A 27,597-nucleotide genomic window follows, 5' to 3' on the forward strand; every position below is an offset into this window, starting at 1 on the left:
ATTCTAAATTAAAAAAGGTAAAAGCTCTTTTACCTTACCAGCCCTGAACAGGGCCCTTTGCGGGGCATGCCCCAAGAATTTCAGCTCTTTTGCCTGTAAAAAAAAACATACAATACCCCCCCCCAACATTACAACCCACCACCCACATACCCCTAATCTAACCCAAACCCCCCTTAAATAAACCTAACACTAAGCCCCTGAAGATCTTCCTACCTTGTCTTCACCATCCAGGTTCACCGATCCGTCCTGAAGAGCTCCTCCGATGTCCTGATCCAAGCCCAAGCGGGGGGCTGAAGAGGTCCATGATCCGGTCAAAGTCTTCATCCAAGCGGGGCAGAAGAGGATCTTCCATCCGATTGAAGTCTTCATCCAGGCGGCATCTTCTATGGTCTTCCATCCGGAGCGAAGCGGCAGGATCCTGAAGACCTCCAGCGCGGAACATCCATCCGGCCCGACGACTGAACGACGAATGACTGTTCCTTTAAGGGACGTCATCCAAGATGGCGTCCCTCGAATTCCAATTGGCTGATAGGATTCTATCAGCCAATCGGAATTAAGGTAGGAATTTTCTGATTGGCTGATGGAATCAGCCAATCAGAATCAAGTTCAATCCGATTGGCTGATCCAATCAGCCTATCAGATTGAGCTCGCATTCTATTGGCTGATCGGAACAGCCAATAGAATGCAAGCTCAATCTGATTGGCTGATTGGATCAGCCAATCGGATTGAACTTGATTCTGATTGGCTGATTCCATCAGCCAATCAGAAAATTCCTACCTTAATTCCGATTGGCTGATAGAATCCTATCAGCCAATCGGAATTCGAGGGACGCCATCTTGGATGACGTCCCTTAAAGGAACAGTCATTCGTCGTTCAGTCGTCGGGCCGGATGGATGTTCCGCGCTGGAGGTCTTCAGGATCCTGCCGCTTCGCTCCGGATGGAAGACCATAGAAGATGCCGCCTGGATGAAGACTTCAATCGGATGGAAGATCATCTTCTGCCCCGCTTGGATGAAGACTTTGACCGGATCATGGACCTCTTCAGCCCCCCGCTTGGGCTTGGATCAGGACATCGGAGGAGCTCTTCAGGACGGATCGGTGAACCTGGATGTGAAGACAAGGTAGGAAGATCTTCAGGGGCTTAGTGTTAGGTTTATTTAAGGGGGGTTTGGGTTAGATTAGGGGTATGTGGGTGGTGGGTTGTAATGTTGGGGGGGGGGTATTGTATGTTTTTTTTTACAGGCAAAAGAGCTGAAATTCTTGGGGCATGCCCCGCAAAGGGCCCTGTTCAGGGCTGGTAAGGTAAAAGAGCTTTTACCTTTTTTAATTTAGAATAGGGTAGGGAATTTTTTATTTTGGGGGGCTTTGTTATTTTATTAGGGGGCTTAGAGTAGGTGTAATTAGTTTAAAATTGTTGTAATATTTTTCTTATGTTTGTAAATATTTTTTTATTTTTTGTAACTTAGTTCTTTTTTATTTTTTGTACTTTAGCTAGTTTATTTAATTGTATTTATTTGTAGGAATTGTGTTTAATTAATTTATTGATAGTGTAGTGTTAGGTTAATTGTAGGTATTTGTAGGTAGTTTATTTAATTAATTTATTGATAGGGTAGTGTTAGGTTTAATTATATCTTAGGTTAGGATTTATTTTACAGGTAAATTTGTTATTATTTTAACTAGGTAACTATTAAATAGCTATTGTACCTGGTTAAAATAATTACCAAGTTGCCTGTAAAATAAATATAAATCCTAAAATAGCTATAATATAATTATAATTTATATTGTAGCTATATTAGGATGTATTTTACAGGTAAGTATTTAGCTTTAAATAGGAATAATTTATTTAATAAGAGTTAATTTATTTCGTTAGATTTAAATTATATTTAACTTAGGGGGGTGTTAGTGTTAGGGTTAGACTTAGCTTTAGGGGTTAATCCATTTATTATAGTAGCGGTGAGCTCCGGTCGTCAGATTAGGGGTTAATAATTGAAGTTAGGTGTCGGCGATGTTAGGGAGGGCAGATTAGGGGTTAATACTATTTATGATAGGGTTAGTGAGGCGGATTAGGGGTTAATAACTTTATTATAGTAGCGCTCAGGTCCGCTCGGCAGATTAGGGGTTAATAAGTGTAGGCAGGTGTCGGCGACGTTGTGGGGGGCAGATTAGGGGTTAATAAATATAATCTAGGGGTCGGCGGTGTTAGGGGCAGCAGATTAGGGGTACATAGGGATAACGTAGGTTGCGGCGGTTTACGGAGCGGCAGATTAGGGGTTAAAAAAATATGCAGGGGTCAGAGATAGCGGGAGCGGCAGATTAGGGGTTAATAAGTGTAAGGTTAGGGGTGTTTAGACTCGGGGTACATGTTAGAGTGTTAGGTGCAGACGTAGGAAGTGTTTCCCCATAGGAAACAATGGGGCTGCGTTAGGAGCTGAACGCTGCTTTTTTGCAGGTGTTAGGTTTTTTTTCAGCTCAAACAGCCCCATTGTTTTCTATGGGGGAATCGTGCACGAGCACGTTTTTGAGGCTGGCCGCGTCCGTAAGCAACTCTGGTATCGAGAGTTGCATTTGCGGTAAAAATGCTCTACGCTCCTTTTTTGGAGCCTAACGCAGCATTTGTTTGAACTCTCGATACCAGAGTTAAATTTATGGTGCGGCCAGAAAAAAGCCCGCGGAGCGTTAACAGCCCTTCTACCGCCAAACTCCAAATCTAGGCCTTAGAGTGCAGCTATCGTTATATGGGAGACATTTTGTCAGTGGTATACGGATAGTATTGTATTTTACAACTAAACACGATGGAGCTACATTTTAAGAAAGTTTACTAAGGGCCAGTTTACTAAGGGCATTAAGTGCGATCGAAGTAAGCGTCGGGTTGCACTTGTATTACAAGTTGAAAGTAAACTGTTTTCACTCTTGCTCTAACCCAAGCGCGTAAAAAGCCAAACTTAGAATATTGCACTCACAATCACCTATTCTCCATAGAAGTCAATGGGTGAAAGAAAGTGGGAAAAAAAACCCTACTCACGCGCAAGCACAAGCGCATATTCTGAAGTGTACTAACCCGACATTAAAATATTAATATTTCACATTCCAAAGTTCTGCACATAACAAAATGTTCTATTTAGTCATAAATACATACTTTTATATATATAAATATATATATATATATATATATATATATATATATATATATATATATATACAGGTAGCCCTCAGTTTACGCCGGGGTTAGGTTCCAGAAGGAATGGTTGTAAATCGAAACTGTTGTAAATTGAAACCAAGTTTATAATGTAAGTCAATGGGAAGTGAGGGAGATAGGTTCCAGGCCCCTCTCAAAATTGTCATAAGTGACACCTAATACATTATTTTTAAAGCCTTGAAATGAAGACTTTAAATGCTAAACAGCATCATAAACCTAATTAAATAATCACACAACACAGAATATATAATTAAACTAAGTTAAATGAACAAAAACATTTGCTAAACAGCATTATAAACCTAATAAAAAAAACACACAACACAGACTTCACTTGCATTTTTCTGCAAACAGTTCTTTCTATGCATTCCAATCTGAACTGATTTATAGACAGGAAGATCTTGTTCCTTTGAAATCTGCTCGATAGCTCAGGTCTGGTTAAACTGATTAATTTCAGCTTGCTTGGCTTTGCTGCAACACTAGCGGACAGCTCCACCTACTGGCTATTTTAATAAATGCACTCCTCAATGCTTTTCAATAGCAGTCACATGACTGGAAAAAAAGGTTGTTATTCTGAAACGGTGTAAATTGAACCGTTGTAAAACGAGGGCCACCTGTATATATATATATATATATATATATATATATATATATATATATATATAGTTTGAACAAATACTGCACTCTCAGGATTTAAATTAAAAAAAGTCAGCTTTAATGGATTAAAGCTGATATTTTTTCATTTAAATCCTGAGAGTGCAGTATTTGTTGGAACTATTCTATTGGCTATATTTGCACTCAGGTAGCTGCACCTGGAGGAAGGATTCGTTCTAGCTGGAATTTATATATATATATATATATATATATATATATGTATAGATATATATATATATATATACACACACACACACACAATATATATATATATATATATAATATATATGCACACACTAATATATATATATATATATTTATATATATATATGTAATCTTTCAAACAACTGTGAAAGATGGGACTTCACTCATAAACATAATACAATATGCACAGAAAGAAATGTATCTGTAGATTTATTTTAAAAAGGAAAGTGTAAATGCACAATGAAAAATAATGAGAGGTAATGGTCAACTTGGGGGCTGGAAAATACTTTAAGCAACCACAAAACTGCAGACCACATACAAGATACATATATATATATATATATATATATATATATATATATATATATATATATATATATATATATATATATATATATATATATATATATATATATACACACACACACACTAGGGGCATATTCATTTTAGTTAGACCCCATAAGTGTGAACAAGCATATTTACAAAAGTAGCACTGTGCTGACAGCTGAGCTGTCAATATTTCATAAATCGGGGGAAGGCCACAGGAATGTGGTTATTCCACCCAACTTCTGTATAGCCAAGACTCTGATGACCTCAGTGCTTCCTCTCTCTCCCCAGTATGCACTGAGTCTGGAGTTCCAGAATAGCTTTGCAGTAAGGTGCCCTCATAGGAGGCAGGTGAGGCAGTGCCGCACCTGCAAATGTAAGAGGAACAGTTTAATAATAATAAAAAAATTAAAACAAAATCTCATATTGCGCAATGGAGAGGCTGTGAACCGTTCAGCTGCCCTGCATCGCACAACATGGATTTGTGTATCAGCGAGCAGAGGAAGCTAGCGTCACTTAGTAGTACTGCTTATGGCTAACTCCTCGCGCGGCCCATTATGCTCCCAGAGGCTTTTCTTCAAGCACCCTCGGGACTCAGGGAGCCAATCAGGTCCGGAGTGTCATCACATAAAGAGACGTGATTGGTGCACTCTGGACTAACTGGACTGGAGGCGTGTTCCACTTCCTTCCTTGTACTGCGGCTGCCAGAGCCTCAGTCTGGCGGGAAGGTAACATGTGACACTGTCTTTGAGACTGAGACTCTGTGCGTGTGCATCGTATGATAGCGGGCGTGGATTGTGTTTGAGAAGTTCAGAAGAAGAACTGTGTCTTGGACTTCAGTGTTGATTGAACTTCAACACTTAGAAGAGCCGCTGTTGTGGCAGGCTAAGACTGAGTATCATCAGTGTCATGAGTCTCTGTGAGAAGGACCAGCCAGCCAGAACCAACAAGTATTGTAATTTTTTCCCCCTACCTAAATAAATCCCTATATTCGTGTGACCACCAGCATGATCCACTGCTGTCACAAACAGCAAAAACTAAGGTTCATTATCATTGAAATGACAAGCTGTGAAAAATATAATGTTGAATGTACTACAGAATGAACAACACATAGTGCTTTCATCAAAAGTTGTGCAGAGCTTTTAGCCAAAGGAAAAAGGTTTCAGTAGATAAAGGTTTGTTTGATAAAAACGACTTTTGATGAAAGCACTATGTGTTGTTTATTCTGTAATACATTCAACATTATACTTTTCACAGCTTGTCATTTCAGTGATAATGGACCTTAGTTTTAGCTATTTTTGCATACCACAAAAGCTTTAAATCTTTACACCTGTAAAGCGCCTGTAAAAAATAAACAAAAATGGAAATACATCTTGTCTTCTACTGGGGACTGTTCACATAATTGAGATTTGCTTTTGCATATTATGTAAATATTAAACTGAGGATTATAAGAAGCTATATGTCAGGAGCTGGCCTTCTGCTAAAATAGCATAAGGTTTTCTTGTAAAACAAATTACTGTAAGCCAACTTTTCAAATGACATACTCTTATTCATTAAAGCATGCTATTTTAAGAATCTGCACCCATATGTCTTTACCCCCCACCACCTGCAAAGGCGTTAAACACATAGTAGAAGTACCACTCAGGCCTAACACAACACCACTGGTCCTGAGTGGAAACTGACACTGATACAATTATCAGCACTAGTAGCATGATTCAGCGGAGTAATTAGCGCAGCTGAATGTATTAGCGGCAGTTTCCACTGTGTGTGTGTGCTTCTTGGGGGTATCACAGCCGGTGCCTCACCAGCCTCTGAGCTAACCGCACGCTGTCTCCCTAACTACAGCTGCATGTTCAAAGGGAGTCTGGCTCCAGGTTTTACACCAGCTGCACCACATCAGGACTTTCTGTGCATACTGCGCAGATATCTGACATGGAGAGCACTCCAACTCCAACTCCCCTCTCACACACAAATGTTCCAGTCAGGAATTTTTATGACACCTACTGCCGACAGCAGCCTCATGTAAACAGTGAATCTTTTCTTGTATTATCGATTCACTGTTTACTGTTGCGGTTTCTGCTCTGCTGCATGTTTGCTCTCTGTCATATCCCTAGCTAACAAGCATTTATGGGTTGCTATTAGATATAGTAAGTCAAGTTTTACAAAAGTCACACAATTGCCTCTCAAAATGTTGAAAAAAAGTATAAATTGTGCGACTTTTGTAAAACTTGACTTACTATATCTAATAGCAACCCTCAAATGCTTGTTAGCTAGAGATATGACAGAGAGCAAACATGCAGCAGAGACCGCAACAGTATACAGTGAATCGATAATACAAGAAATGATTTACTGTTTACATGAGGCTGTCGTGCTGCTATATGTCTAAAAACAAAAGACTTTAATAAAAGCAAATATAAAAGAATTCACAACACGTTTCCCAGTCAACTCAAGACTCACTTTCACCTGATAAAGCAGTCCTGAGTTGACTGGGAAACACATTGTGAAATATTTTATATTTGACACAAAACTACCTTACATCCACTGTCCTAATAGTCAGCAGCAATGCTTCCTAAGTTATCCTGGACTCCTAATGACACTCTGAGGGCAGAGGTGCAAGGGAGGAGTTAGGCTGCAGAGTGTCAAACTACTATATACAGGAGGAGAGACACAGCAAACCCTCAGTGCAGCTGATATTACTGTGTGATTATGCACAGCACCGGACTGGGTGAGCTTTTGGGGGAAATGGATTTTTGTATTATTTAGTCTGACAGCAATTTTCATATTTTCGCACTGTGTGTAGTGGTGTATGTTTAAATCTCATGCTAAGATTAGTAAGCTGCAGATGATACCACATGCTAAATATGAAGATCACTGTCAGACTAAATAATGCAAAGATCACTGACAGACTAAATAATGAAAAGATGCAAACAATAAATTATCTACAGTAGTAGACAAGTAATTCCCTCTCTATTACAACAAATCCTTACCTAGTGGGGAGGAGTTGTTTGTGTTTTTTCTTCTGATTTGTGGCAGTTTAAACATTCATCACTAAGAGACGGTGCAGCAAGGAGTCCCTGCCTAAACCTGCAAGCAGAGTACTTGCTGCACACAAAACATTGGCAGCTCCTCCCCATTAACTTGTGTCACACATGCCCCAACTCAGCTGCAGCCCTTCAAATCTCCTGGAGGGGACATTTCCAGTGACATACAACAAAATCCAGGTACTGTCCCTGGAAATCAGGTACTGTTGGCACCTATGGTATTAAATGTCTTCTTTTAAATATAAAAAAGGTATATGATGGATTTAAAGTGGTTAAACAATGATGATGCTTGTTTGCTGGGATATCCAGGTTGGCAGTCCATCCAATTAATTTAAAAAAATGCATTTTAACAAGATTAAGATGTTTCATGGACCCAGACAAATAAAATATTATCAGAAGTGTTTGATGGGGATGGATGTCTGAAAGATATGTGTAAATCTCATTTAAAAAATCTCATCCCTTGGTTGATGTGAAAATGGACATTTCATAAATAGCAAAAGGAGAATCTGTGTTACTTTCTTAGTCAAAAATAAATCCATACACTCATGAGACCCTCTTTCAAATAAGATCCTCTAGATGTTGCATGATTGCTAAAACAGGGTGAAAATGGAATTATAATATCTTCGTTTAAATGGTGGGTTATTTAGCCCTCTAGATATCACATTGTTTCTGAATAATAACAATTATTTCAATTGCTAGATCCTCAATTTATAGTAGCAAACCTATGAACATGCATTATATGTATTTGTCTTCAGAGAAAATATAAATTATTTTGCTTGGAGTATATATATATATATATATATATATATATATATATATATATTATTTTTTTTTTCTTTTTAACACCCCACCATCACAACCACCACCTTGAAACAATTCACATGGACAACCATGCCTGTTATTTATTAAGTACATTTTTACTTTGAGGAAAGCCACTGGAAAGTATGAGTGTGGTTGGGAGAATTTTAGATATGAAAATTGGTATCATCAGACCAATGTCCTTTAAATGGCAAATACTGTTGCAGTGACATAACAAGTGTCACATTTATGAATTATGTTGCAAATGTGAATCACTATAGAATTTAGTTATTCTTAGATTTTGCTAAAACTTTAAAAGTTTTTTCTCAATAGTTCCAGACACAAGACTGGAAAAAAGAAACATTTGTTTCCAGAAAATTAGCAATCTAAAATTGTGGAAAACTTGTATCTTATCCAAATAAGATATTAAAGAAATAATTATACTACTAATTTATTATTTATAATTTAGACTAAACAGGCATGCAGCTTAGTTGAAAATGAAAAAATTATTAGATTATTTTGTAATCAAATTTTTCAAAGTATTCCAACTAGTTGTGGCATAAAGGTATAGTACTCTTAGCAAAAAAGGAAGTTCTCTAATAATGAACAGCTTTCGATTCATTCTGACTTATGTGTGGTTAACATTAATTGACAAAATGAGTATATAAATGTGGTCTTTCATGAAAAAAGAGGAAGTTGTTCAAATCCTTCTGTCAAAGAAACAGTTTAACACGTGCCTGAGAAAATACTCATGGCTAAAGCTCATATAATACTATTCATATAATACAGAAATAATTATTCTCTATTGAACTATAAAATTAAATGATGTAAAAGGAAATGGACAAATGTTTTACAATAGCTATTTAGTGGAAGCAAAAATATTGTCATATTTATGTAAACAATCTTCATTAGATCAGAATTAAAGCTAAACGTTCTACTTTTCTTTGAGGTATTTTAAAATTGAAATGCCTTAGAATAACTGACGTTTGCTTGAACTGGCAGATCTGTCAAGTGATTCCAGGATCTGATAAACACAAAAATACAAGGGAAGAAAAACTCTAAGTACTAGATTACAAGAGGAGAACAATCAATAGCACAGGGTGTATTATCTTGCGCTGGGTCTCACACAAAGAATAACGTAAAATCTAGTATTACAAGTGGATGGTTAACTATTTTAAGCAAAGCATCTTCATGCAACTGAAACTTTTTTAGCACGCTCTTTAGTTTAGTGGGTAGGGCAGAGAGCACTATTAATGCTCGCATTGTGTGTGTGTGAGTAGCATTCAAGCGCAATACAGACTACTGCAGTAAAATTTTGTGCTTTTTAAAACCTGAAGTAAATGATTATCACTAGCTAGTTCGCATAACAAAACACATGAAACTTCTATGAAAATAAAGGTTTTAGTTATATTAAGGTTAAGTTAATGAAAAGATTTGTGGCAGAATTAACCTTATATAGTATGTAAAGGGCAGTTTAATTAAAAAAATAGCACAGAAGTTAATGAAGAACTACATTACTTGAGCAGTTTTTTTGCGCTTGATTGCCTTTTTACTTGAGAAATATCCAACATGATGAAGTTTACTTCATGCTCCCATAGAAGCCTATTATGGGCCTGATGATCTAAAGTTCTTCGCTCAGATCCTCAACAAAATCAGAGAAACTGAAAAAAGTGATACTATTTCAGTACTCAAGTAGAACCTTAGCACATTAATTATAACTGTGGTATGTGACATCATGGAAAATTAAAACGTACAACTTTATTAGAAAATATTTAAAACAATGGGTAAATTAAAAATAAAATGCTGGCAGCAAAGTACCCCGGTAGAATACTGTGATTATTTGTAGCGGTCACAGTATAAACTATTCTTGGGCCAGTAATTGAGAGAGCAAATGGGAGCTCTTTAATTGTGGTTTTTAAGACTTGCAGCAGTAATTTACCTATATTTAATATTATGTAGTCTCAGTTGATATTACGCTGAGTATAAGCCAGGGAATATTAGGCGACTTTATAGATGAAGGTGGCATCCTTTATGTGAAGTACACTTTATAATTATAGTGTCAAATGGCGGAAAAGCCTTTTAGTTACACAGTATATTAATAATGTACAATACTAATAGGACGATCTTAAATCCTCATCTTATAAGACGTATGTTACAACATATACACAGCCTTTCAATCTGAAAGCAGTGAATATATACACTTACAATCTTATGGGTTTGAGAAAAATTCAATACCTTTATACCAACTAATATTGCACAATATTATGAGTACTTAGTTAGTTGGTCATCTTACCTCATAAGTGTATTAGTAAAACTCAATACCTTTATAACCACTAATATTGAACAATATTATGAGTACTCAGTTAGTTGGCTATTTTACCTCATAAGTGAATTTCTATACTGTTTCACTGCTTATATTCAATTACTGGACCAGGAATAGTTTATACTGTGACCGCTACAAATAATCACGGTGTTCTACCGGGGTACTTTACTGCCAGCATTTTATTTTTAATTTACCCATTGTTTTAAATATTTTCTAATAAATTTGTACGTTTTAATTTTCCATGATGCCAAATACCCCAGTTATAATTAATGTGTTAGGGTTCTACTTGAGTGCTTAAAAAGTATCACTTTTTTCCGTCTCTCTGATTTTGTGAATGTTGTTACATTGATACTTAGCACCATTTTATCACAATGCATCTGATATAAGGTCAGATGAAATAAAAGTTGTATGGTAATAGACCCTAACAGATACTATTAGTAGTGCCATCAATATCTCTCTATTTCTTAAGCATAAAATTATCCTCTAGCACTGAGAGATCCCTCATAAGATTCCAAAAAGGCAGATTTTGATACACTTCTAAAAGGTTTTTTTTTGAAGGAGAGACAAGCCAAGGGCAATCTAACACTGCATGGCATGAGCATTTTGTTACATTTACACTTTGTGCTTTGTATTTTATATTACTTCAGGTTGGGTCCTTTTAATCTTTAATACACTTTATCCTTTAAAGGGATATTGAGCACTACATACATTTCATGCACCTCCCTCTTACCATGGGTGCTGCCATTATGGAATCTAAGGGCTAGATTTATCAAAGCAATTTGCCTGTAATTGCGGCCAAAATAACGTAGAAGCATATTTATGAAAGCACTCTGCGCCTATAATTGTGCAAATCTAAAAGAAATTCATTCGCACTTCGCTTGCATTCGCCTTGGCGCACAGGCGCGCTCCTGACAGTGCTAATACACATTGGTTACAGACGTAATTTTAGATGCAGACATCGAAATATGACTTGTTTTGTATTCATCATTGCTTTGCGCCAATAGTGAACTGCAGTTTCTCCTACAATTACGTCTTCTCAATTTCGCCATATATACATAGGCGAATCTCTGTAGAGCCGACATCACACATCTGAAGAGGGAGTACTTTTTTATTTTAGTTAATTTATCAATTGCTCAGCACATAGAGGAGACTGATTCTGCCAGAAATATGCACTAAGAAAGGCACACACGGGTGCCGAGAGTTTTCTTGCCCCGTTGTGGTCTGCATGCTCTGACTGATTATGAAATTAAAAAAAATTTCAGGCTCAACAGATCAACTATTTTAGATTTATATGGACTAATATCCCATGAACTAGATCCAAGCACAAGAAGGACAAGATCAATACCAGTAATAGTGAAATTATTGGCTGTGCTACATTTCTTAGCTACAGGATATTTTCAATCGGTGTCTAGTCCGATTGTAGGAATGAGTCAGCCATAATTTTCAAGGCATCTGGGTGTTGTGTTAAAGGCAATTTTAAAACATCTGAACAAATATATATGTGTTCCAAAGACGGCAGAACAGTGGCACAGGATAAAAATTGGATTTTATAATGTTGCAGGGATTCCCAATGTGCTAGGTGCTATAGACTGCACTCACATTGCATTGGTACCACCTTCATCAGTTGAGGAACAGTACAGAAACAGGAAACGTTTTCACTCCTTCAATGTCCAAGCAGTGTGTGATGCAAAGCTTCAGATTTGGGAAGTGAGGTCTGGGTTTCCTGGTTAATGCCATGACTACCACATCCTAAAGCAATCGCAATTATTTACATCTTTTGAACATGGTGAAATGCCACATGGATGGCTATTAGGTAAGTGTGATGTATATCAATATACATGTGTGTATATTCATTGTTAAAATTGAAATAATTCAAATAATGATATAGCCAGATATATAGGGAATATTCAAAGTTGTACGCAAGCAGTGTATATTTTTTATAGAAATATTCATTTTGATTAAATATCAGTTCTTATTTTCCTTTTTTTTTTTTTAATAGCTGATAGCGGCTATCCTTGCCAACCATGGCTTTTAACCCCAGGACCAAATCTTAACAGCAATTCTGAAATTCGTTTTAACGAAGCACATCAAAGCACAAGGAGTGCAGTTGAGAGGACATTTTGAGGCCTAATTATCAAATGTCTGTCTGACCTGATCCAACAGTGCGGATCAGATCCGACAGACATCGCTGAATGCGGAGAGCAATACGCTCTCCATATTCAGCATTGCACCAGCAGCTCACAAGAGCTACTGGTGCAACGCCACCCCCTGCAGACTCGAGGCCAATCGGCGCCAGCAGGGAGGTGTCAATCAACCCGATCATACTCGATCGGGTTGAATTGTGACGATTCCTGTCCGCCTCATCAGAGCAGGTGGACAGGGTTATGGAGCAGCGGCCTTTAGACCACTGCTTCATAACTGCTGTTTCTGGTGAGTCTGAAGACTCGCCAGAAACACGGGCCCTAAAACATTGGGAGCTTGATAAATGGGCCTCTTTGAGTTCTGAAAATGCGTTTTCGGGCATTTGACTGCACAGGTGGTGTTTTAATGTATTCACCAGAAAAAGAAAATGACATCATACTTGTATGTTGTATGCTCCACAACATGGCAGTCCGGTGTGGTGATGTAGATAACTTAGAAATTCTGGATGTTCCAAATGATGATTATTCACCACCAGAATTAATAAGACAAAATACAACCCAAACTGGAGTTTCTAATAGAGAGATACTTCACCTGTAAGTATTTTTGTTATAATTTTTTATTTCCTAATGACCTAGCATTATGAGTTATAAGCTAGGCACAGTTCATTAGTAAAAAAACATTCATCCATCAAATGTAATATTGCTGTGTTTGTGTTTTGTTTTTTATCACATGTACATTGAAACTTATGTTTCCTCCTTATTTTACAAATTTGACTACAAAGTATTTTCTTTCTATTCTGCAGGAAACCCGATACCTTCTGAATTACCATTTAGTATTAAGAATATATTTTTTTTAATTTTGATTATTCAATACAATTTTTGTTGATTTATGTTATTTATTGTAGTATTTTTTATGTGTGTTTGTGTGACTACAGGTCTTTATCTCATTCATATCACGATCATGTTTGACATAACATTTATTAATAGTAATAAACATCAATTCCCATTTGCAAGAAAATAAAATTTAATAGAATATCAAGGGCTTTCATGTCATTTCCTTAATTTTTATGGAACATGCACTCTCAGTAAAATAAAAAGCAAACATTATATGAAAATAAATTTGTCATAAAAACTGAAAAACTGTTCATTTTATTAATCATACTGAATAGTTTAATATTTTATGTACACCAGTATTATATTAATCGCACTGGTTAGTATATATGAGTTTATGCATTTTCTTTACAAGGTCACACAATAATTCATTGTTTTTGATCAAGAGCTCATTTTGGCCCCTTGATACATCATTTTTGTCCCGCAATAGATCTTGTATGCCCCTCAATAGATCATTTTTTTCCTTCAATAGAGTGTTTCTTTCTCCTTTGATTACCAATTTTCTGTCATAATATACTTTTTGTTCTAGTCTGTAAGTTGAAGCCATTTCATTAATAGATTCTAGCTCTAGTCTTCTGCTAATGTGATTAGCATTTGTATGTAATGCATGTTCTCTGCCCATGTCTTTTGCTGGGGGTGCAGAAATAGCCACAATTGGTGTCCCTATTTGGGTGGCATCATCATAAGTGTTTCCAGATGAATCTCACAATTCTCTTCTGGATTATCTGTAAACAACAATATTGAATAAATAAAAATGAAATGTGAATACATAATAAACATATAAATTATTAGAATTTCTATGAAATAGATAATTAACAGCTAAAAAATAAATAAAAATATCAAATTCAATAATAGATAGAGCATAATTTTCATTGATATTGAACTTACCTTCAAACAATGGTAGCGATGTTTCGTGCATACTTGACAACAAAGCACAGACATCTAAAACAAGAAAAATGTAATTAAGAGTTATATATATCACTTTAGCAGAATATCAAAGACAATGAAGCATTAATGAGATCTATAAAAATTTCACATGCTCCCATCTAGGTAGTGAAGAGACAATACTATCATTGCCCCAAAAAAGCAATCAAATGTACTTACCAATGTTATCTTTTGTGTCCTCAATGTGCTGCATCATGGCTCTTCAACACATTCTGAGTTTGGTGATTCTGCTGTTTCTAGCTCCCCCTCATGATTGACTTTAATTAATTCACCTGTATGATTTGCGTCTTAAAAAATATATAAAAATACATTAAATTCAATATTTTTATAATGTAATACATGGGTGGCACATGCTTAAATTTTATATCAAGATACACCAAAGGACTAATAATAAAAAATTGTATTACCTCTAATCAATGCGGACAATGACGGCATTACCCATCCTCTCATACATTTGCCATTCGTAGTGGGTTAAATCAGCAGCGAAACCCATTCCACCACCGTTTTTTTTTTAGCAGATTGCTTTTCTTTACTAATTTTATTTTTTATTTGACGTCTAATGTCAGCAATTCTCTTTTTGCATGCTTTTGCATCGTTTGGAAATTCTCCCTCTGCAGAAACCGCATTGCTGATATTTGACTAAATATTTCACTTTCTTTGTGCAGGTACAGTTCTTGAATGATATCCAAATATGTCTTCATAATTCTGCATTACTAAGTCAACTAGAATTTCATTCTGTGTTTGAGTGAATTGCACAGATCTTCCTGATTTCTTCCCAATATTTGTAGAATCCATTTTGCCTCTACTAATGTGCAAATTAGATGCCAAAAGAAATAAATGTTGTGTGACTCACAATAAAAACAAACCACTAAGGTTTGTAAAAAGAGAAGCACCAACTATAAAAGGTGAATAATTGATGTATAAATAAATAAATATATAAATAAATCTATATATAAATTTATAGAAATATATGGAAAAACGTACATACAAACGTGACAATGTAATATAAGTGTATGCAACAATATACCACAATGTTATGCAATAGAAAAAGTGTAAAAATCAATTGATACTGGGATGACATATACCATAATAAATTATGAAAAAGTTTGAAGTATAGTCCACACTGCAGCTCCTTTTAAACATACTGGTACGGCAGGGTGGTGCTAAGGGACAAACAAAAATGAGATAACAGAGACAGAAGCGCAAGGGACTAATCTAAGTGTAGAATTAAAAACACCTTTTAATTTCACACGTATTTAAAAGTATCACACTCACACTTTTTAACCTCAAGGTATGAGGTTTATCAAAATCATATCAAAAGGAAGGCCACTGCAGCACAAAGTCTCTATATGTAGACACAATCCAATATATTTTCCCCCGGGTCCACTCTGTACGCGAGTAGTCAGGAACAGCTGTACTGAACACTGCCAAGTACCTGTCTCCGTGGCGGGCCTCGGGAAGGTCTAGAGTCTTTGGTTCCTCCAAGTTCCCTCTCTTTATGGGTCCAAAAGACCGATAGAGTAATGAAATGATAAAATTCTTCAAAAGAACAAGGACCGCTAACTCACATCAGACCGCAACAGTCACTTCACAAGCCGGCTAGAAAGCTGTGCGTCTGTGGGTTCCCAGCGTCCTTAAATGTGGGCGTGGCCTAACACATTTTGTGGGGCTCCTCCCCACTTCGTCAGAGGCATGCCCACATACCTTGACATGTACCTTTTATAGGGCCTCCCTGTTATCTATACAGTGACGTCAAGGAAAAAAGGAAACAGGGAAAAAGGAGCTAAATGCTCTCACTTATATCTATATTTTATTATGTTTCCTAGCGTCGCTGTCAGATACACACAGGTACCTGCATCTAATATATTTAATTTCTCAATTTGTATCTCTATTATATTGTATACATATGTTTATGGTCGTAAATCTCTACACCCGGTAATATTTCACAGGTCTATAAATGTTTATAAATACGTTCTTACCTAATAAAGTTTATTTCATACTATGATAACAAGCCCAATAGTACATATAAAAAATATATATATAAAAAAATACATGTGTCTTTCTGTTAGATATAAAAATGATTCTATATATATATATATATATATATATATATATATATATATATATATATATATATATATATATATACACACACACACACACATCTGGGTGAATTCATACAAAATTCATAAAACTCTATACACAAACACCAACAATAATAGTAAAAAAACATAAAAACAAATAACTTTTATATTTACTGAATATTTGGTATTTCTCTCCTCCCAGATATTATCTGGGAGGAGAGAAATACCAAATGAGATAATGAATGTTAAAAATGATACTAATCAAATTCTCTCCCTACAGCCCAGCAACGAAAAGCCTGAATGTCAAGACAGGTGTCCCCAGTATGGAAGTATTAATGAATTTTCTATTTTTCAGTTGTCCCTTAGCATTATTCCCACAGATGAACACGCAGAACAATCCCTACAGGAGGAAGTATCCCCTAACTGCAGTGGAGTATGCAGGAAACCCGTTATCCCTATTACAGAGGAGGCGGTCGAAAAGGATTGTGCCGCGTCAGGTGATGTAATGAATCCAAGTAAACCGTGGCGAAGTCCACCAATGTTTAAACATGATAACTTTATGTGTGAAATGGTAGAAACTGCAGGGAGATATGTATCAACTGAGATCCAGGATTCTGTTACTAACCCTATAATGGGATTAATTGATACTGGATCTCAGACAACTATTCTATCCCACAGGTACTACACACAGCTAGATGAGCTAACGCCCCACAAACCTAAGCTAAGGGAATTTGATGATTCACTAATAGGTGTTGGGGTGATTCCCTCTAAGTTTGGGGTACGGCATGGTTAAAGCTAAAGCTGGGGAACAGGATCAAAAGACACCCTGTCATTATAGTTGATCTGCCAACTGATTGTTTAATCATTGGTATTGATCTCCTGAAACGATTAAGCACCATAATTGATTGCATAAATAATGTAATTTGGTCACAAGTAAAAAGACCTATTAATTATGAGCAGTCCAGCACATCTCACACCAGACATAACTGTCACGTGGTGGAAGAGAAGCCAGATGCTGTGGAGATTCATTTCAGGAATGACTCTATACCTGAAATCACTATCCTACAAATAGATGATCAGACTCCTTTAAGTGGCTCTGATGGTAATACTTTTAAAATTTCACCTGGAAAGATAGCAAATATTTCCTTAGACAGCGATGTATTAACCATATACACAACAATTAAGTAGAAAAGTGGCTATACCGGTATAAGGTATGGCCAGAAAGACCAGGAGAATTGCACCCTCCTTTAATAAATAACGAAACACAAGGGTATATACGCAAGATAAAAAATGTTTTTATATAGATGCAATCATAGTTCAATAAATACATATACAAAATAGACACAAAGACACACATAAAAGACAACACATGGGCCCCTCATACTGCTCTAAAAGTGACTAAGCCGGCTGGTAATGAAATACCTAGTACTGAAAGTACCACTAACTAAAGTGCCAAATGTCATTTGATTTGTGCCAGATGGTAAAAGACTTGCAGTCATATATACTAATGTGTATGCTTGATGGCTTATACCATAAACAGAGATATCAATGGTTAGTTTGTACACCACGGTTTATTTCGTATAGTGACAGTTGCAGCATGCAAAGCAAATAGCAGATAGCAAGTAGATAAGTAGGCGTCAGGCTTGTAGTCATATATCCCAGTGTAAAAGCTTGTTGGCTGATACCATAAATAATGATATCAATTGTCAGTTCATAAGTCACAGTTCATATAATAATATAGTGACAATTGCAGCATGCAAAGCAAGTAGCAGATAGCGAATAGATCAATAAGCAACAAGTTGATCATATTATATTATACCCAATCGGTTAAGCATGAGCAAAATGACACAAAGCATGCAAAGTCACTTAAAGAAAGTAGATGTACACTTCCGCTATAACCCTGTGTGGGGTATCCACATGAGTGCTGTTGAAATGGAGAGGGGGTAAATGTTTATTATCGATATCCGTTAACAGACGGACAAAAGGTCATACCATATCCAGGCGGCGTGATGACCCATATATACTACCTCTCCTTACTGATGAGTACTTGGATGATGGACATTCAACTCCCTTCTTCTCCACACAGGGAATGATAGAAGATAGTGGGTTAAAGTGGGTGGATCCCACGGTTGTTGTACTGCGCACCGACGCGTCCTTCTGCGTGTTTCGCCCCATAGCAAAGCAGCAAGGAGCTTCTTCTGGGTGATACCACAGTGCTCAGAAAAGTTCCTCTTATTGGATGTAAAGATCATGTGGTTATTACGTCATTAGTCCAACAGAAACGTTAAATCGGCACTTGCTTGTTTATTATTTCTATTTGCTAAATATCAGTAATTATGCTTCACATATATTATACATGTCTTTACAAACAAACACCTCAAAAACAAAAGACGGACAACAAAAAAACAACCTAACGTGATACTAATATTATATTTACTATCAATAGTTAATAAGAAAGTCTTATACATATTACTTAATGGTGACCTGTGTCATTTAATGCTTCAAACTATATAATGAATAGACCCTTTTAAATCAGGTGAAGTTTAATGTATTGAGGCGGGGGGGGGGTGTCCGTTAATATCCCAGAGCAGCCCAAGTATCTGAGAACAGTGTAATTTATTTGGGGCAAAATATAATGGGGGAATATAGTGTCCTAGCCATACATGAAACTTATTATGTGATACTTTGATCAATCAGTTTTTAGGTAAAAAAGAGGCAAACCCTAATTTCTCGTTTAATTCTGTAGGAGACAAAGTTTTTAAATTAAACATTCACCTTGTCTCCTTTTGAAGCAGGATGGTATCAATGTTACCACCTCGTCTATGCTGTTTGACTTGTTCAATACCTATAAATTCCAAACCATCCAGGTTAGATTCATGGAACTAAGCAAAGTGCCTAGCAACTGGGCTATCAATCTTTAGATTTTTAATGTCATCCCTATGCTCATAAATACGTGTTCTAAACTCCCTATATAGAAGCATGGGCATGAGCATGATAACAGATAAATAACTCCAGTAGTGGAGCAATTACTGAAAGATTTTATTCGAAAAGTTTTCCCAGTAGTTGTTTCAAAAATGTTGGTTCTTTTAACGAAAGTGCATGCTACACAGTGGTTGCACGGAGTGCATCCTACTATGTTTTGTGCTTGGTCTGTCAGCCAATCTTTCTGTTTTGTCTTCCCAAATTCCCTTTTTACCAAAAGGTCTTTAAGATTACTTGCCCTCCATGCGGTCATTGAAGGATACTCTCCTACAGAGTCAAAGAGATTGTTATCCTGGGACAGCAAGTACCAGTTTTTACTCAGTATTGCTCTCAATTTTTTCCAATGTGAGTTGTATTTTGTAATAAATCATATTTTGTTGTCCTCCTTCGGCCGATCCCTCTGACCATATAGGAGGTCTTGTCTGTCTTGAATCTTAGCCTTATATTTTGCTCTTTTCACTGCTCTTTTCGAATAACCCCTTTCATAAAATCTCTCTGACATTTCATTGGCTTGTTTATTAAAGGTATAGAGGTCTGAACAAGTTCTGCGTAAACAGAGGAATTGACCATAAGGGATCCCTCTTTTTAAATTTTCAGGATGGTGACTACTTCCCAACAGTACACTATTAGAGGCCGTTTTCTTTCTGTACACTTCAGTATGGATTTGATCTTTATCCTTACTAATCAAAAGGTCCAAAAAACTAATACTATGGTTATCACTAGTACACGTAAGGAAAATATTGAAACTGTTTTGATTTAAAATCCTGCAATTCAGTACTTGAACCTTCCCATAGTATTAGAATATCGTCCACGTACCTTATCCATAGGGACACGTGTGCATCCACCCACGTGGCCAGGTCTCCAAATACCATCTCCCAAAGACCCATGTGTAGGCAGGCATAGGTGGGTGCATACCTAGCCCCCATGGCGGTACCTTGGACCTGTTTGTAATATCTTCCATCAAACATGAAGATATTGTTGTTTAATACATAATCCAACAATTTAGTCACAAAATTAGTATGCCTATAATAATCAGTACCTCTGGTTTTTAAGAAATTTTCACACGCTCGTATTCCAACCTCATGTGGTATTGATGAATATAAAGATTCAACGTCCAGAGAGACCAGTATGGTATTTTCAGAGACAGAGACTCAATCCAATTCTTTAATTATGTCTATAGAATCTTGTGTAAAAGTCCGTAATTCAGACACAAAAGGCTGTAAAAAAGAATCCACATATTTACTTATGCCCTCTGTGGGTCCCCCTATCCCCGAAATAATGGGGCGTCCAGGGGGTTTTGTAGCAGATTTGTGCAATTTGGGTATCCAGTAGAAAACTGGAACTTTTGGTTTGTCATTATAGAGGAAACTGAATTCTTACCCTGTTAACAGGCCTTCCCTCCTTTCATCATTTAATAAGAATAACTCATTATGTGATTTGAAAAAGGCATCTTGAGTAACCTTCTGATATTGTTCTACAATTGCCAACTGGCAATTTGCTTCTTCCATATAGTATTTTTGATCCAAAATTACTACATTTCCCCCCTTGTCGGTCGGTTCAATGACCAACTCTTTGTGTCTTATTAGTTAATTGAGTGCTAATCGTTCTTTGGGGGTTAGGTTATCATTTACAATACTCATGAGTTGTATCTGTTCAATTTCATTAGAAACATTTTTAACAAAAGTTGCTATACTAGGTATAGTGGAGAAAGTGGGCATATACAGTATGTGGACTTTTTCTTAAAGCCTGTTTTAGGTTTTATTTCTGTCCTAGCTTCAATATTCTGATCATTAAGTAAATGTTCTAAATTATTAATTTCTTCCCTATCCCCCTGGTTGGTCAGATCAATAGTTGTTCTGGGTGTCATAATTTTCTTAAGCGCAAGTTTATGGGCAAAAAGATGGAGATCTTTGACTACCTCAAAAGTATCCAAATTAGAGCTAGGACAGAAACTCAATCCCTTCTCCAATATTTTAATGTGTTGTAGATTTAAATTAAAACTTGAGAGGTTTACTATATTACTACAGTTAGAAGGGGGTTAACCTAAATGGGACAATGGGGGATCTTTTAGTTGTAACGTAGTCTGTTCCTTGTTATCATATGATATCTCCTGGGTTTTTTGTTATCTTGCATATATACCCTTGTGTTTCGTTATTTATTAAAGAAGGGTGCAATTCTCCTGGTCTTTCTGGACATACCTTATACCGGTATAGCCACTTTTCTACTTAATTGTTGTGTATATTTATTTACCAGGCTGCACCTCCTGAAGTATAGATTGGCAAAAAGATTACAATATACTTAATATTATGTATGGTTGAGCTTACTAATTTTTCCCTCTTTTTTTGATGTATTAACCATATACCTCCACATGGGGGACCCTAAATCCCCTAAAGGGGGAGAACATTCGCAATTCCTCACAGAAATTGCGAAAGTTAAAGAGGATCTATTTATCCCTATGCAAGTGCATGACCTTGGGAAAACCAAGTATGCCAAATTGAGCTTAAAACAGGAAGCTAGCTATATAAGCGAATGCTTATTAATGCAGATAGCTGAACCTCAGGTGATTAAATATCTTTCTCCCTAAGATCACTGTGTCCATGGCCTGTCTGACAGGTCTGAAAACTATAATATCACAGCTAAATGTTTATTATATATCTCTATAGGTAATAAATCAGCAAAGCACCTGTTTTTAGTTTTAAATACTCCCCATAGTCAAATATACATTGGCAATGATCTCTTACATAGATATGCCATACAAATAAATTTGATTAACTCTTGCCTCTGGAGCAGATTAAAGGGGGACCCTGAAGTATTTCAGGATGAAAATGCCGCCCTGAAAACAAACAAGCAATTGCGATATGCTGTCAGTATGCAGGTAGGTGTCTAACGAGGTTGTAATCCCTGCTGGGACTGATAAATTTCTCTTACCCTTATAAGTAAAAAGGGGTCAGAAATTAAAAAGTTCTGAAACGCTAATATGCATCTCCCATAGAGTGCAAAATCTGGGTATAACAATGACCCATACTCCCATGGTAAATATACATTTTATTGTGCATAACATGACCCCACAGGATATCACCTTATCCAAGGGAACTACCATAGGATATGTGCTGGAATCCAGTTATTACACTTTTGGATTCCAGAATAATATAATTGGGCTAATACCTGAAGGATACTTAACTAAAGAACAGTTAATAGAACAATCCTTTGCATCTATGCCAGAGGCATTGTTTACAATTCAGTCTATTTATCCCTTCAGCTCAGAGGAAGGCATCTGTAAAATTGAAGAGGCCTCCCTAGTATTTGATCAGCCGATCAAAGATCAAGAATACCCCAATACACAGAATCATGGGGGCAAGGTAAATTATAATCAAGGGGATCTCACCTCTAGGTTGGAAGAGGCCTATGAGATAGGCCAGTCTGAAATATTTCCAGGATTTCAGCAAATAGTCGAAGAGCAAATCTCCTTAGCTAATGGCTGTTCCAATGAAGGAGAACGCCAACAGCTACGAGAACTCCTGATGGAATACCAGGACATTTTTGCTAGGGATTCTTATGACTGTGGGACTACAGACCTGCACATTGCAAGAATCCAAACCGATCCCAATGCACCACCTGTATTTGTTAAACAATACAGACCCCCTTTAGCCTCCTATGATGATCTTGCAGAAATCATAAGGAACTTAGAAGAAAGGGGCATCATCAGACAGGTGCATAGCTCTTATAATAATCCTATTCTAGGTATTCTTAAACCCAATGTACAATGGCGATTGTGTGCTGACTTAAGACAGCTGAACAAACGAGTATATATGTCTGGCTGGCCTTTACCATACATTGACCAGTGCCTAGCACAGATGCAGGGATCTAAAATATTCACTGCCATCGATTGCGCGCAGGGATACTGGACCATAAAGGTACATGAGGAAGACCAGTATAAGCTTGCATTCTCCTTCCAAAAGGTCCAGTATGCATTCCAAAGACTTCCGTTTGGATACATAAATTCAGGGCATGAATTTGCTGTGTTCATGCATAAGGCTATGCCTGATGCTCTGGAAAGGGGGACTTTACCTTATGTTGATGATGTGTTGATCAAAAGCACAGACTTTGAAAGACACATCACAGAGCTTAAACATGTCCTCAGCCAACTTAAAATGGCAGGTGTCAAGCTATCCCTACAAAAAGCCCAATGGTGCCGTGACCGTGTAAACTTCTTGGGACAAGAAGTTACTTCTGAATGGTTAAATCCTCAGAAGAAAAAGGTGAAAGCTATAACAAATTCTAAAAACCCAACTAACTTAAAGGAATTAAGATCATTCCTGGGTATGACAAATTATTCTCGCAAATGTATTGATAATTATGCAGAATTAGCTAAACCACTGCTACATCTTCTAAAGAAAGATGTGAAATGGCACTGGAGTGAGACTCAAGAGAAAGCCATAAGAGAGCTGAAGAGAAAACTCACTCAAGCACCTTGCTTAGCTTACCCTGAAGGCGGTAAACCTTTCTACTTAGAAACAGGTTACACAGATATAAGCATGAGTGCTGTATTATACCAAAAGCATGATAATTTAAGCAAAGTCATTGCTTATGCGAACAAAACTCTATCCCCAGTAGAAATAAAATTTAGTGATTGCGAAAAAGCCCTCTTATCTACTGTATGGGCTCTACAAAATTTCCACAGCTATATACAGGTCGAGAAAATTATTGTAGAAAAGGCCCACCAGCCTTTGCTATAAGAATAAGAGATGGGAACCTGTCCAATAGCCGCATAACAACTTGGACTCTCTCCTTACAAGGCTGGCCTTTAGAAATTCGCTATAAACAAAACAAAAGGAATCCAGTCGCACAGGGGCTTGCTGAGCTCCATGACTGTACTGCTAAGGATCATGGGGAAGAATTATTAGAAGATGATTTCCTGGAGGAACAATTGCTTTCCCCATATAAAATGTATAATGAGGACCAGTGCCAAACATTACTGTGGGTATATGTTGATGGTTGTTCTTACCATGCCACTATCGATAATGAGCGCAGATTAGTCGCCGGAATTGGTATAACTTGGGCAAATGGATTCCCAAATATTTCAGTAGGTTTCAACATTGGACCAAGATCCAGTCAAGTTGCAGAACTCACTGCTGCTCTAAAAACCATTGAAATGGCTATTGAACAAGGTATTCATGAATTTGTGATCATTACTGACTCAAATTATGTGTGTGACAGTTTTGTTGAATACCTGCCAGCTTGGAAAAGAAATGGCATGCAGAAAACTAACAACAAACCAGTCAAACATGGCAAGTTGTTCTGTGAAATTGATAAGCTAGTGGTGTCCAATGGTTTAACCATACACTGGAAAAAGACCAAGGGTCATTCCAGAATTCAAGGTCCTGATAATGAAGGCAATGGTTAGCAAAACAAGGAGCCATAACGGGAGAGCTCCATAATATTGACCACTTAATAGGTGCAATTCACATAGAGGTCATTACCAGAAATCAGACTAAACAACAGGATGAGCCTAACCTGGTACAATAGAGTCAGGATTCTCCTAGTGCTGATCTGATCACTAGTCAAAGAGAAGACCCCATTATAGGTATTTTCTATAAACATATAGAAGACCCTGAAAACAACCCCATTTCAAAAGACAATTGTATTGGTAAGGATCTTAATGAAATCCAAATCATAGTTCATATTACAAGATGCAGGTATCCAACAATGGGTGGTACCTACCCAGTTCCGAGGTCTCATGCTTCAACATGATAGAACAAACACAAATAGAACTAAACCACTCTCTTATGTGTTTAAGCAACTTAAAAGAAAGGTCTCTACAACCTTCCAAAAAATATTAGAATAAACTAAAAGAAGCGTTAAAAGCAAACACACATCAACCAGCAATGGGTATACAAGATATCAGATTATTTATTCCATTCAATATATAATAAAAATCATGTATTCAACCACCGGTGGTAAAGAAATCTAAAGTAATCAATTCGGTATTAGAACTTATGGTTTTTAAAAACTATATGCGCATATAATTATAAAATAAAATTGACTCTAAGAAAAAGACATATGAATAAAATAAAAAAAAATAAAAAAAGAATAGTGCCAATCTCCTCTATAGGTATTGATGAAACTCTATTTAATAATGGTTTCAATTTATTACTGTGTGCCAGTAGTATCACTCTCAGCGGGTATATAAAGTCACAGATGTATCAGTTCATAAGGATTGATAAAAAGTCTCAGTGTAGTTTTAGATACTCAGTGGAGTTTTCCTTTGTGCCATATAGTGTTAAAAATGGCTATAGATGTTTCTTACCCCACAAACGTACCACTTTTTACTGCTAGTTTTCACCTCCCAGTACCTTTCACAAACCGCTGTGGCGGCGTGCACTTCGTGTGAATGTCTCACTCAATTCCAGGTTTTTGATCTCTGGTATCACCTGGGTTAGGATTAGCCAATCACCGGAAGTTCTTTCCACTTTCAAACTCTGTGCTGATGCCTGTGCGTGATTCCAAAGTAAAATATCCTCCCTTCTTCTTCATAGAGCGCTCTATATCAAGGGATCAGTGAATATGTAACTTTTTGTGAATATGCAGAATTCCAACAAGTCTCATCTACGTGTTTCAGCTTCCTTGGAAGCCTTTATCAAGATGACTTGTTTTTTGTTTTTTTTTGTTTTTTTTTTTAATTCAGATTATTTTTCAAAGTAACAAAGAATGAATGGAGCCTCACAGGACTCCTACACAAAAACAAAATCACAAACTGGAAAATTCGGACAAACTTGTCCGATCACCCAAATTTACAAGATGTTGGTATTGATAATAAAGATCCTTCCGTCATTAGGGAAAGAGATTTAACAGAGAACCAATCAGTCAATGCAAACATATGGATAATCAATACATTACATTCAAGTCTCAGTCATCTTAAGGGGAGGGGGGGGGAGAAGAAGAAGAAGGGAAAGAGCAAGAGATGAGGGAGTAAACTTATGGTTGACACCCTCTATTCCATTCAAAATGGGAGTGAGGGCGGGAGCAGACTGATGTTTGGCTATGTAAAAGTGATTGCGATCTATGTCATGTGCGACGGTCGCCATAATGTCTTATATCTATCTTTCCAATCACTCCAGGCCAATTCAAAGAGGTCTGATTTATTTAGAGAGTGATAGATATCCTTTTCCATAGTATACATATACACCATAGTGCTTGTAATTTCCATCCATTTTGGAGGGAGCTCTTTTTTCCAAGACCTGGCAATATTGGTTTTGACGGAGGAGAAAAAATAGATACATATCAGGCCCTGATGCTTAGGAAGGGTGTGTAGATTTAAGTGTAGGAGAACTAGGACTGGGTCTTTAGTTATTCTGATCCCGAGAGTGGAAAGGGTCCGGAAGCACAGGTTCCACAGGGGCTTAATTTTTGGGCATTCCCACCATTTATGTATCATATCACCGGGGAGGCCACAGCCCCTCCAACATCCCGAAGAAGTCCCTGGGAACATTTTTGACAGACGTGTGGTAACTAGGTACCAATGAGATATAACCTTGTAATATGTTTCAAACATTGTTATACAGTGTAAAGTTTTCTTAGTCAATGTAAGAGTCCTTTGCCAAGTGTCTGTTAGAATGTGAATATGAAGAAGGGTCCCCCATCTAAGTAAGTGAGGTGCCGATTCTGGTGGTATGGCTCCGTCAATTAAGTTGTAGTGTAGTGAAAGTGGTCTGATTAATCTGTGGCCCTTGTGCCAGACAGACTCTCATGGGGTGAGTGGGTGGGAAAGTTTGGGATGAAATCCCCAACTGGTGTCAGGCTGCCAAGAATCAGACTGAGATGAGAAGTGCAAAAACAATCACACCTTTATTAATAGCAAAAAAGAATAAAAAGTCCACAAGTCAAATAACAAGCCAGGAATTAAAACCAGAGCTGGTAGTCAGACGAGCCGAGTCAGGAGCCAAAGCGAATAGTCAGACGAGCCGAGTCAGGAGCCAAATCGAGTAGTCAGATGAGTCGGAATCAGGAACAAGGA

General features: G+C 37.0%; 1 protein-coding gene and 1 long non-coding RNA gene across 3 annotated transcripts in view; both read right to left on the minus strand.

Moving 5' to 3' along the window:
- LOC128660913 (ras-related protein Rab-10) overlaps nt 1-27,597 on the minus strand; it is a 207,349-nt gene that overhangs the window by 94,846 nt on the left and 84,906 nt on the right. The window lies entirely within an intron of this gene.
- Nucleotides 13,727-15,356, minus strand: LOC128660914 (uncharacterized). The gene is made up of 3 exons (XR_008402592.1): nt 14,677-15,356; nt 14,461-14,514; nt 13,727-14,297 (listed from the first exon to the last, which is right to left on the minus strand). It is a non-coding gene; the product is annotated as an uncharacterized LOC128660914 (long non-coding RNA).

This window comes from Bombina bombina, chromosome 5, assembly GCF_027579735.1.
Source record: "Bombina bombina isolate aBomBom1 chromosome 5, aBomBom1.pri, whole genome shotgun sequence".
In the NCBI taxonomy this organism is placed as follows: domain Eukaryota; kingdom Metazoa; phylum Chordata; class Amphibia; order Anura; family Bombinatoridae; genus Bombina; species Bombina bombina.